We start from the raw sequence: 11,721 nt of genomic DNA on the forward strand, positions 1-11,721 counted from the left end.
AGAAACACAACACATTTACCTATACCCACATTCACACACACAAAGGCAGACGCATGCTAACACACAGATACATGCTTTCACACACTGATAGACATGCACACGTACACACTTGCACAAACAGTCATATGTACACATGCATGTGTATACAACATGCACACATGCCAACACACACAAACATGCATCACATGAGCTTACATACCACACACAGGCCTACACATAATGTCCACCATTCCTTGGAATTTAGTTTTTGCTATTTTTTTTTTTTTTTAGGAAATTAACTCCATTCCCCAGGCCAGTTTATAAGACTGCCAGCCTCCTAGTTCTGGCTCTCAAACCGGCCATGTGTATGTAGCCATCTTTGCTCTGGCCCATGGACGCTCTCTGGGAGTTATTCCTCTCTTTCAGACTATGACAAAATATGATTATTAAGAGTGTGGATACCTGCCCCACATGGAGCGCCATTTTTTTTTAATTTCAAGATTTATTTGTTTATTACGTACATAGTGCTTTTACCTGCCTGTTGCCCTGCACACCAGAAGAGGGCACCAGATCTCACTCTAGATGGATTCAGCCATCATGTGGGTGCTGGGAATTGAACCTAGGACCTCTGTAGAGCAGACAGTGCTCTTAACCTCTGAGCCATCTCCCCAGCCCCACTTGTTGTTTTAAAATTATCAATATTATGTCCAGCTCGCAGTCAGTCAAGACACAGACACTCGTTATATATCAAAAGAGCTTTAGTTAACCTGGGGCGGGGCCAGACATTAACTACTTCTCAGAGTGGGGCAGGTGTCCCATCCCCCATGCCATCTGTTTCTAATAACGTCTATCAAGCTACCTACCAATCCCAAATACTTGCTAATGTTCTTCATCGGGGCGAATCTTCCATCCATGCTGGCCACGTGTTTCTCTTCCACCTAACCCATGGCTGCCTTCCTCTCTTCTCTTCTCAGGATCCTTTTCTTCTCTTCCTCCCAGGATTCCCCTCTCTCTCTAAGCCTGGGAACCTTAGCCACACCTAGCTCAGTTGCGCTGCCCAGATGGGATGGCTTTTTCTTAATTAGTATCAAAGTACATCAGACCATCCCCCAGAAGGAGGGTATGGAGATGGGTGAGCCACGCGGGTGCTCCATGGCTATGGGATCCCCCAAGTCCCTGGACAGTGGGGCTCAGTGAGCTTCCCTGTGTGCAATGTCCTCAACCTGAGTCACTCTTGGTGCCCGGAAGTCCCGCCCTCTGACACATCTGACAGACAGCCTGCAGTGTGCCAGCCTCCCTGAGCTCTGCTGTCACTTTCCCTGCTGCTGCTTTCCTTCTCTGTTCTTTCTCTGCAGTCACCACTGTGAGGCCAGCAGCCTTCTCAGCTCTGGGAGCCTTTCCAGGCACTCATGCCCTCAGGATCGTGGGGACACCATGTCTCTGTCCCCATTGAGGAGCAGTGCTGACCCCTAGCACAAGCCTGTTGCAATGTCCCTGAGACCCATGGAGTCCTGACTTCTGCCTCCAGTTTGTCACCAACCCAGTGAGTGACACCATGGTGTCAACTGTCACCCCTAGATAGCTGTGCCTTCCTTCCTTCCTTCCTTCCTTTTCTCTCCTTTCCTCTTGCTCTCCTGCCTTCCTTTCTTCTTATTTGTTTTTCTTGTTGTCTCTGTCCCTTTGTTTTCTGTTCATGAGCCAGTGTCTCATTATGAACTCCAGCAGTCCTTGACCTTACTTCATAGCCCAGGCTACCCCCAAACAGGACATTATCCCATCTCAGGTTCCCAAGTGCTGAAACACACACCCCTTTCTCATAACGTTCAAGGTGTCCATTAAGGACGGATGAGGTGGAGGGAAAGGGTTGAGTGTGGATTGTTGTCTGAGGTCAGGAGAGAGAGAGAGCGATGAGAGCTTGCACGAGGAAACAAATGGCAGCCACAAACCTCGTTTATTCTCTGTAGGTGAGCCTAGGCTAGGGGCTGGACTAGAATGTGATTCCGGTTAGCGAGTCACTGCACAGAGCTGGTAGGGCAATGGGCAGTGCAGAAACATAAAGACGCCTCGGTCGCTGGGCCTGGGCTGTCCATCGGGCACCGAGAAGCTAAAGCGCTGCAGGAGGCAGGTGAAGAAGAGGAAGAGCTCCATGCGGGCCAGGGGCTCCCCCAGGCATGCGCGGCGGCCTGTAGGTGGGAGAGAGGCTTTGTCACTCTGGGTCCTGGTAGAATCTCCACCCTGAGGCACCCTGGGAAGGCACAGGGATCCAGGCACCCGTGGGCACCTGCGGAGAATGGCATGAAGGCCTCATGGTTCACAAAGTGTCCCTGGGCGTCCAGGAAGTGCTCAGGATGGAAGTGGAGGGGTTTCTCCCAGACGGTCTCGTCCTTCAGCACGGAGGACAGGTTAGGGATGAGCATCATCCCCTGGGAGGAAGCATATAGTGTGAACACGGACTGGCGTGGGGCTCCAGATTTATATGAACAACCTTCTCTGCCTCCACACACTAGGTCTTTTGGCCAGAGTGTTTCAGCCGCTTCACTAGTGATGGATGGCGTCCCAAACCAGGACCCCATCCACAAGTGCAGTGATTCCTATTCTCCACTATGGATAAACCGGTTGGATGTCCAGCTTCCCTCAGGACTCCCATGAAGGGCTGCAGCATACTCACTCCTGGGATGATACAGGTGCCATGTGGAGATCCAGGGCGCATGTGTTTTTGCCTTTCCTGCCCTTGTTGGCTAGTGGCCATGCTATTGTTAGGAGGGCCCATGCCTACCTTAGGGATGCGGAAGCCTTGTACTTCAATGTCACGTGATGTCATGTGTGGCAAATTCAAAGGGGCGATGTCCCCAAAGCGCTGCACCTCATGGATGACAGCATTGGTGTAGGGCATGTGGGCCTGGTTGGCCATCTCTGGGCGCCGCGCCTGCCCTAGGACTTCATCAATCTCCTGCTGGACACGGCCTGAGGGGTCAGCATCCCTTCAGTTAAGGATGCCCAAGACAATGACCCTTGTCCCTCTCTGCTAAGGGCTGGGTCCATGAGAGAAAGATGGCCATCACCCATGCTGGAGTCTGGGGCAAACCCCTGCCAGGAGCCACAAGTGTCCCAGGGAAGCTTAAGGACACTGCCTCGTCCCTCCTCCTTCTTTCTTCCCAGCCCAGCCAGGCTCACGCTGCACATCCGGGTGAAGGATCATGAGCAGCAGGGCCCAGGACAGCGTGGTTGACGTGGTCACAATCCCAGCACCAAACAGATCAGAGACAACGAGACGTAGATTCGCATCATTGAAGCTGCTCTCAGGCTTCCCCTTGGCCTGGGCCAGAGAGAGACAGTGGACTCAGAGTAAAGTGGGAAAAGGCCCATGAAACCCTGCTAGTGTCTGCAGGAGGCCACACTTGGGGGTCACTGGGTTAGCCACGGCATGCTGGACACTACATCTCACCATCTCTCACCTTCTCCATCTCAGCCAAGAAGGCATCAGTCAGGCCTTGAGGCGGATTGTCAGCGTCCCAGGTTCTCCTGTGCTCAGTTATCAGCTTATCCACCATGGTCATAAATGACTTTTGTCCCGGGAAGACCTTGTCGGCCAACCCCGGGATACGCAGGAGAATTGGGAACGTGTTCAGAACCTGTAAGACACACAGAAAAGGTGCTAGGCAATCTTGTTGCCTCTTCATTTAATATGTGAAGTAAATAAGATTTCTAATAATCCTGATCATCATAATTTTTTCAACGTGTGTTTGTATATACATGATGTGGAGAGTGTAGTTGCCACAATAAGAATGTTGAAGTCAGAGGAAAACAGAGTCAGTTCCGTTCTTAGTAAATGGCTTCCAGGAACTGCACTCAAGTGCCAGGCTTGCTTGGCAAGCTCCCTTACCCACTGTCCGTCTCTCTGGCCCCTGGGTGCCTCTGCTCAATGTTGATCTCAACTAGTCTCACTTTCCAGCCTTTCCCACAATGGACCCAAGGCCCGGTGCCCTCCTCTCATCACCTGTCTCCTCTTTAGTTTCAGCCTCAGACTCTTGTTTCCCAGGGTGAACAGAAGGAATATTCTACTCTGAAATTTTTACAGGCATTTGTAGCTTTCATATAGATAGAGGGCACCGGCCATCCCTGTTCTAGACACCTGACCTTGGTCCACTTTTTCCCTACGTTTGTTCTAGGTTTGTCAAGCTCTATGCTTTTATTCCTGTGGTAGACATTTCTAGAAGTCTTGCTCTCCAAATCCCCTGCCTAAGGCTCCTCTGGGAGGAAGGATGTCACAAGTGGATCTGTAGGCTGCCCCAAGCCCCCTACCTCGGGAAGCAAGCCATTAGTCTCTCCCATGTTTTCTTCCAATGTTGTTAGCATGTTGATGAGGGAAGGGTCTCCATACTCAAAGCGGCGGGCGTAAATGAGGGATGCGATCACATTGCACACGGCTTTGTTCAGGAGCATGTAGGGAGTGAGGGGATGCCCTGGGAGCAGAGATGCAAGTAAATCAAGTTCTCAGTGCGATCTCGCTGTGCCCTTGCGCACACCCCACCACTCACCTACCAGCCTGGTCGGCTAAGGCATCACAGAGGTGGCCAGCCTCCTCTGTCACCCACTGCTCCAGAGATTTCCTGCCCAGGCCGAAGTTTCGCAGGGTGGACACAGAGAACCGCCGCTGCTCTCGCCACTCGGGCCCATCAGGTGCAAATGCCAGTCCTGCGGACACATCTGTGTGTAAGCAAGGACACCTGGCTGTGTCATCCACTGCTCCCATATTCCTCGTCTGCTCTGGGACGAGCATCACTCATATCCTCCCACCTTCCTCCAAAACCCATGTCTACCACCTTCTAGCCCGCTACGTAGGTCCCAGGATGGATTTCAGTGGCTGCTTGTTGAGTTACTAACTGCTTGTCACCTGTATCACGCCCTGTCCTTCCTCTGCCCAGTACCCACCATGTCTGGCTCTGATGCCATCACTGCTCCCTACCACCCAGCAGTATTTTGCCTTGAGCCTTGTGTCCATGGCCAAAGTGCTGAAACATGGGCATTTTAGGGCGGTCAGCAGTGTCCTCTCCACAGGTCACCAGAGCTTCCCGCACGGCCTTCAGGCCATTGATCACAATGACAGGCTTTCAGGCCATCTGCAGGCTGAACACGTCACCGTAGCGGTTTCGAAGCTGAAGCAGAGGGACAGAGCACTTAGGAAGTGGAGGTCCCCATGGGGCCTAGAACCAGGCTCACTGCACAAGCATCTGCATAGTGTGTGTGTGTTGCTTGTTATTGTCCCTTGGTCTTCATATATCCAGAGAATGCTCTTCCACTGACTTTCATTCCCAGCCTGAGACCTGGCGTCTTACAACTGCGCCTTCCCTGGTTTTATCTTTCTTTTTAAAGATTTGTTTATTTTGTGTAAATGCGTACACTGCTTCATGCACACCAGAAGAGGGCACCAGATACATTACAGATGGTTCTGAGTCACCATGTCGTTGCTGGGAATTGAACTCAGGACCTCTGGAAGAGTAGCCAGTGCTCTTAACCACGGAGCCACCTCTCCAGCCCTGGCTTCTCATCGTTTAAGTTCAGCAATAACGTAAAGTAAATGTGATCATTCAGATGTGACCTTTCCAGACTCAGAGAACTGTCCTCTTAGCATCTCACGACATATGAGGAAACTCAGGTTCCTTGAGATGGGCAGTGAGGCCACAGAGCACACAGCAGCAACAGATTCACCAGCCACAGCCCTCTGTCCACTTGCTGTGCTCACAGACAGGCTGCGCTTGACCTGGGACCTGGCACCATGCTAAGACCTCAGCTATGACAGACAGGATCATAGGGACTTGGGACCTCTATGACTGCTGCCCTGTCCAACCAGACCGGAATCTGCTGTCACATCTTGCCTAACCTCCTGGACTTTGTGCCTCAAAACTGTTGCCCAAGAAAGTCCAAGTGCCACCACCAGGAAGGGGTGGTCCTTCTCGGGGGCGCAGTTCCCTGTGTAACCTGTGGCTCCACTCCCACTACCTGCTCCAATGGACACCGCATCCTCCGTTACCTCCCAGCACTAAGTCACTCACCTTGTACATGCTATACGGCATGTTCTCTAAGTCCAGCTGCAGCAGGTTGCCCAGCACAGGCCACGGCGCAGGGCCTGGTGGGTAGCGGGCAGCCCAGCGCTGGCGCCTGTGCATCAGATCCACCAGCAGTATGAAGATGACTGTGAATATGGCCGCGGGCCACAGGCCAGTCCCAGTCAGCAGCTCCATGGCCGCGCCACTGCTCCCCAGGCTTCCTAAAGAACAAGGGACAGAAACACCTAGGACCAGAAATCCCTGGCTTGGAACCTGCCACCTTATAATGGGGTGCCAGGACTGCCCTTTGTCCTCTGCTCCAGCTGCATTCAGTGTTTTGTTTGGGGAAGTGTAGGGAGGAGCCAGAGACGGTCAATCCCTCCCAGGAGCTGACGTAATGGTTCTTCCGGGCCGAGCATGGTGGGGAGGGGGATGTTCAGGGGACCCTGCTTTGATGTGGACAATCATGTTCTACAGTAAAATAACCCAGTGTGCCACACAGGCACAGCTTGAGGACATGAAGCCATTGCCTCAGAAGGAAATAAAAGCTCCCCAGAGCTTCATGGAACACATTACAGGTAGGCAGGACATGCGTGGTGACTGCCACTAAGAGTTCTCGCTTCTGTAGGAGCATGACCACTGGCAGGATGTCTCCTACAGTTAAGGGAGAGAGGCTATAGCCCTGTGTGTGAGTGAGGGGCCTTGAGGGAAGGCAGCTACAGCCTGTGGTGAGTGAGGGGCAGTGGGGGAAGGCAGCTACAGCCTGTGGTGAGTGAGGAGCAGTGGGGGAAGGCAGCTGCAGCCTGTGTGTGAGTGAGGGGCAGTGGGGAAAGGCAGCTGCAGGATGTGGTGAGTGAGGGGCAGTGAGGGAAGGCAGCTGCAGCCTGTGGTGAGTGAGGGGCAGTGGGGGAAGACAGCTGCAGCCTGTGTGTGAGTGAGGGGCAGTGGGGGAAGGCAGCTGCAGCCTGTGGTGAGTGAGGGGCAGTGGGGGAAGGCAGCTGCAGCCTGTGTGTGAGTGAGGGGCAGTGGGGGGAAGGCAGCTGCAGCCTGTGGTGAGTGAGGGGCAGTGGGGGAAGGTAGCTGCAGCCTGTGGTGAGTGAGGTGCAGTGGGGGAAGGTAGCTGCAGCCTGTGGTGAGTGAGGGGCAGTGGGGGAAGGTAGCTGCAGCCTGTGTGTGAGTGAGGGGCAGTGGGGGAAGGCAGCTGCAGCCTGTGGTGAGTGAGGGGCAGTGGGGGAAGGCAGCTGCAGCCTGTGTGTGAGTGAGGGGCAGTGGAGGAAGGCAGCTGCAGCCTGTGTGTGAGTGAGGGGCTGTGGGGGAAGGCAGCTGCAGCCTTTGGTGAGTGAGGGGCAGTGGGGGAAGGCAGCTGCAGCCTGTGGTGAGTGAGGGGCAGTGGGGGAAGGCAGCTGCAGCCTGTGTGTGAGTGAGGGGCAGTGGGGGGAAGGCAGCTGCAGCCTGTGGTGAGTGAGGGGCAGTGGGGGAAGGCAGCTGCAGCCTGTGGTGAGTGAGGGGCAGTGGGGGAAGACAGCTGCTGCCTGTGTGTGAGTGAGGGGCAGTGGGGGAAGGCAGCTGCAGCCTGTGGTGAGTGAGGGGCAGTGGGGAAAGGCAGCTGCAGCCTGTGTGTGAGTGAGGGGCAGTGGGGGAAGACAGCTGCAGCCTGTGTGTGAGTGAGGGGCAGTGGGGGAAGGCAGCTGCAGCCTGTGGTGAGTGAGGGGCAGTGGGGGAAGGCAGCTGCAGCCTGTGTGTGAGTGAGGGGCAGTGGGGAAAGGCAGCTGCAGCGTTTGGTGAGTGAGGGGCTGTGGGGGAAGGCAGCTGCAGCCTGTGGTGAGTGAGGGGCTGTGGGGGAAGGCAGCTGCAGCCTGTGTGTGAGTGAGGGGCAGTGGGGGGAAGGCAGCTGCAGCCTGTGGTGAGTGAGGGGCAGTGGGGGAAGGTAGCTGCAGCCTGTGGTGAGTGAGGTGCAGTGGGGGAAGGTAGCTGCAGCCTGTGGTGAGTGAGGGGCAGTGGGGGAAGGTAGCTGCAGCCTGTGTGTGAGTGAGGGGCAATGGGGGAAGGCAGCTGCAGCCTGTGGTGAGTGAGGGGCAGTGGGGGAAGGCAGCTGCAGCCTGTGTGTGAGTGAGGGGCAGTGGAGGAAGGCAGCTGCAGCCTGTGTGTGAGTGAGGGGGGGTGGGGGAAGGCAGCTGCAGCCTTTGGTGAGTGAGGGGCAGTGGGGGAAGGCAGCTGCAGCCTGTGGTGAGTGAGGGGCAGTGGGGGAAGGCAGCTGCAGCCTGTGTGTGAGTGAGGGGCAGTGGGGGGAAGGCAGCTGCAGCCTGTGGTGAGTGAGGGGCAGTGGGGGAAGGCAGCTGCAGCCTGTGGTGAGTGAGGGGCAGTGGGGGAAGACAGCTGCTGCCTGTGTGTGAGTGAGGGGCAGTGGGGGAAGGCAGCTGCAGCCTGTGGTGAGTGAGGGGCAGTGGGGAAAGGCAGCTGCAGCCTGTGTGTGAGTGAGGGGCAGTGGGGGAAGACAGCTGCAGCCTGTGTGTGAGTGAGGGGCAGTGGGGGAAGGCAGCTGCAGCCTGTGGTGAGTGAGGGGCAGGGGGGGAAGGCAGCTGCAGCCTGTGTGTGAGTGAGGGGCAGTGGGGAAAGGCAGCTGCAGCGTTTGGTGAGTGAGGGGCTGTGGGGGAAGGCAGCTGCAGCCTGTGGTGAGTGAGGGGCTGTGGGGGAAGGCAGCTTCAGCCTGTGTGTGAGTGAGGGGCAGTGGGGGAAGGCAGCTGCAGCCTTTGGTGAGTGAGGGGCAGTGGGGGAAGGCAGCTGCAGCCTGTGGTGAGTGAGGGGCAGTGGGGGAAGGCAGCTGCAGCCTGTGTGTGAGTGAGGGGCAGGGGGGAAGGCAGCTGCAGCCTGTGTGTGAGTGACGGGCAGTGCGGGAAGGCAGCTGCAGCCTGTGTGTGAGTGACGGGCAGTGGGGGAAGGCAGCTGGGGCCAATGTAATCTTCAGTTGTAAAGGGTTCCCTGGTCTGTCACTTGCTCTTGGGAGGTGACCTGGATTCTCTGCTAAACAGCTGCCTGCTAGCACTGTCTGTTTCCCTTCACCCTCAGTCCACGTGCTCTCAGCCATGTGAACCACTGTGGTTGTCCCAGGGTCATGTTACCTCTACAGGACTGGGGTCATGTGACATCTAGGGGGCTTGGGTCCTGTTTTCATGCCAGCTGCACAGGTGAGCCAGTTCTGCCACAGCAAGCTGGAACTGAGTCCCTGGCCATCAGGGGTCACTGGTGCTCCCAGATTTGCAGTTTTCTGTACACAGGCAACACATAATCTCTGTCCTGTGTCCTCCAGTGGAACTGGACAAATGGACCCTGGGCAGGTCTCTCCTGGACTCTGTCCTGCGAGCTGTTTCCCTCTGCTGGCTTCATTGTGAAGACCAACAGTGAGTCTAAGAGCCGGTCCCAGGTTGTTCTCCTCTCTCTAGGCATGGTGGGAAGTGCTAACCCAGTCAGCCTGGGAAGTGTGACATCACTCACTGGGAGGACAGTGACTTCTGGCTGCTGCCTTGGGAAGGCTGAGTTTGGGCAATGGAGGCTGGAGGTCACTTAGGGCCGGTGAAGTTTTCCTTCCTGGATGGTTACTGTACCCTCATGGTGTGAGGCCTCCTCAGAACTGTGGGCAGTTATGATAGGATGTTACCTATGCAATCCAAAGCCACTGAATCGTTGCTTGAGATGATGCACAGTTGGTATGTGACACAGAATTTGTAATTATTTTGATTTAAAACTCAAGGAAAAAAATGAGAAAAATTTTGAAAAGACAAAAGTGAATGGAAAAGGAATTCAAAATGCAACAGCAGTATATCAGTCATGTCCCAGACTGAAATTGACTTGGAGGAGACAAGAGTCACTTCAAAGAGTTGTGGACTGTGATCGCAACAATCCATCTTTGCATTGGTGATCTGAGCTTTAAAATCCTCACATTTTACCAAAATTAATGAAAAGAAATGGGGAATGACACTTCACATCCATCACAGGAGAACTCCTCACATTATTTGAGGAGCCCACCTTGAGACACTGAGCACACTTACAACTGGTTCCGTCATGAGAGATATCCCCAAATAGATGGGCTTTGGCTTTGTGACTTCCGGTGGTGTTGAAGAGGTGCATGCAGGGATGTGAGCCCCACCACACAGGCTGACATGTTGTAGAAGCATCGAGAACTGCTTCTGCAGAGGGTTCTGTACCACCTGCTGCCCATGCACACAAACCTACACAACAGCACACATGTTGATACATGACACACATGCCTATACACCACATACATGCCTACACACCACACCCTACACACTACACACATGCCAACACACCACACACATGCCAACACACCACACACATGCCAACACACCACACACATGCCTACACACCACACACATGCCAACACTCCTTACACATGCCTAAGCCTACACTACACACATGTGCCTACAGAGAACACAAATAAACATGCACACATACACTCTGGGGTGTGGTACACTGGCGTGTGCTGAGTGTGCATAAAGCCTTGCGTTTGATTCCAAGCACAACAATTAATGGTAAGGTTTGTGAGTATTAGTGATGCCGTAACAAAATAAAGCCGAGATGACATTAATGCCGGGTGTGGTGGTGCACCCCTGTAATCCTAGCCCTCAGGAGGCAGAGGCAGGGACATCACCTTGAATTTGAGGCCAGCCTGGTCTACAAAGTGAGTCCAGGAGAGCCAAGCTACACACAAATGTCACGGACCATTAGCTCAGTCGGGGATAGGTCCTTGGAATTGGGGGCCTTTGGAGTGTCGGTGAACAGAAATAAGGTGAACTGACACACAGACAAGTCTTTAGCTGAGTGCATTTTGTAGCCAAGCAGTCTAGCATTACATATATTTCTTCTTCTAAAACAGAGGGGTTTGTGGTGGTTACAGTTTCCACAGAGCGGTCTCACGGGAGTCAGTGAGCAACCAAACATACACAGTACAGATACAGAATGCGAAGTTATTGTGTTGTCATTTTTTGAATTACAGCTTCGAAGGAAACATTACAAAGTACATTGCAGGAAGACGTCATCACTCCTAAGTTACTGGCTTGATATCAGTATGTATGTGCTTTCTCTGTCCAGGGCCAATGTCCTCTCTCTAACGAAACTTGTGCCCAGCACCTGTGTGCCAGGATGTTTCTCTATTCTTCTCGTTCCTGCTACCTGGAGTCTTTTGAAATACTCTATTTCTTTGTACGCCATAGTGTAACTTATTAACTAATGATTAATCTCTAGTCATGTCTCTTTTAATAGGTGGAAGTGAAACAGAACTACTTCGGCCACAGGCAGTCCCTGGCTGCAGCCCCGGGTGAGGGTCTTATAGCAACCATTGCTACGCTTGAGGAGTCCCAACTTAGGAGTGAAATGTAGTTAAAATTTAGAGAGGAACAGAAAATAGTTCCAAGCAAAGAGAGTTTTGAAACTGCAGTTTCTCTGTTGGCGGGAGCATTGACCCCAGTCCAGGAGACTCTCCCCTCTTTGGGGGCCTTAGCAAAAGAAAAGGGGGGTCTTAGACTCAGGCCTGTGTAGTACTTGTAAAACAGACTCCACTGGAGGGGGGTGACAACTTCTACTCTGCACATTCCAGGAGGAATGCTTGCATCCCATCAGACAGTAGGATGGCCTTACCAGAGACCCGGCGACGTGCCAATACCAGTGTTTGCACATCTGG

At 53.8% G+C, this 11,721-nt stretch overlaps 1 pseudogene; it reads right to left on the reverse strand.

The window, feature by feature from the left end:
• Positions 1-1,983: 1,983 nt before the first annotated feature.
• Positions 1,984-6,260, reverse strand: LOC127201483 (cytochrome P450 2D3-like; annotated as a pseudogene).
• Positions 6,261-11,721: the final 5,461 nt, after the last annotated feature.

Source organism: Acomys russatus, chromosome 17 (assembly GCF_903995435.1).
Source record: "Acomys russatus chromosome 17, mAcoRus1.1, whole genome shotgun sequence".
Lineage (NCBI taxonomy): Eukaryota > Metazoa > Chordata > Mammalia > Rodentia > Muridae > Acomys > Acomys russatus.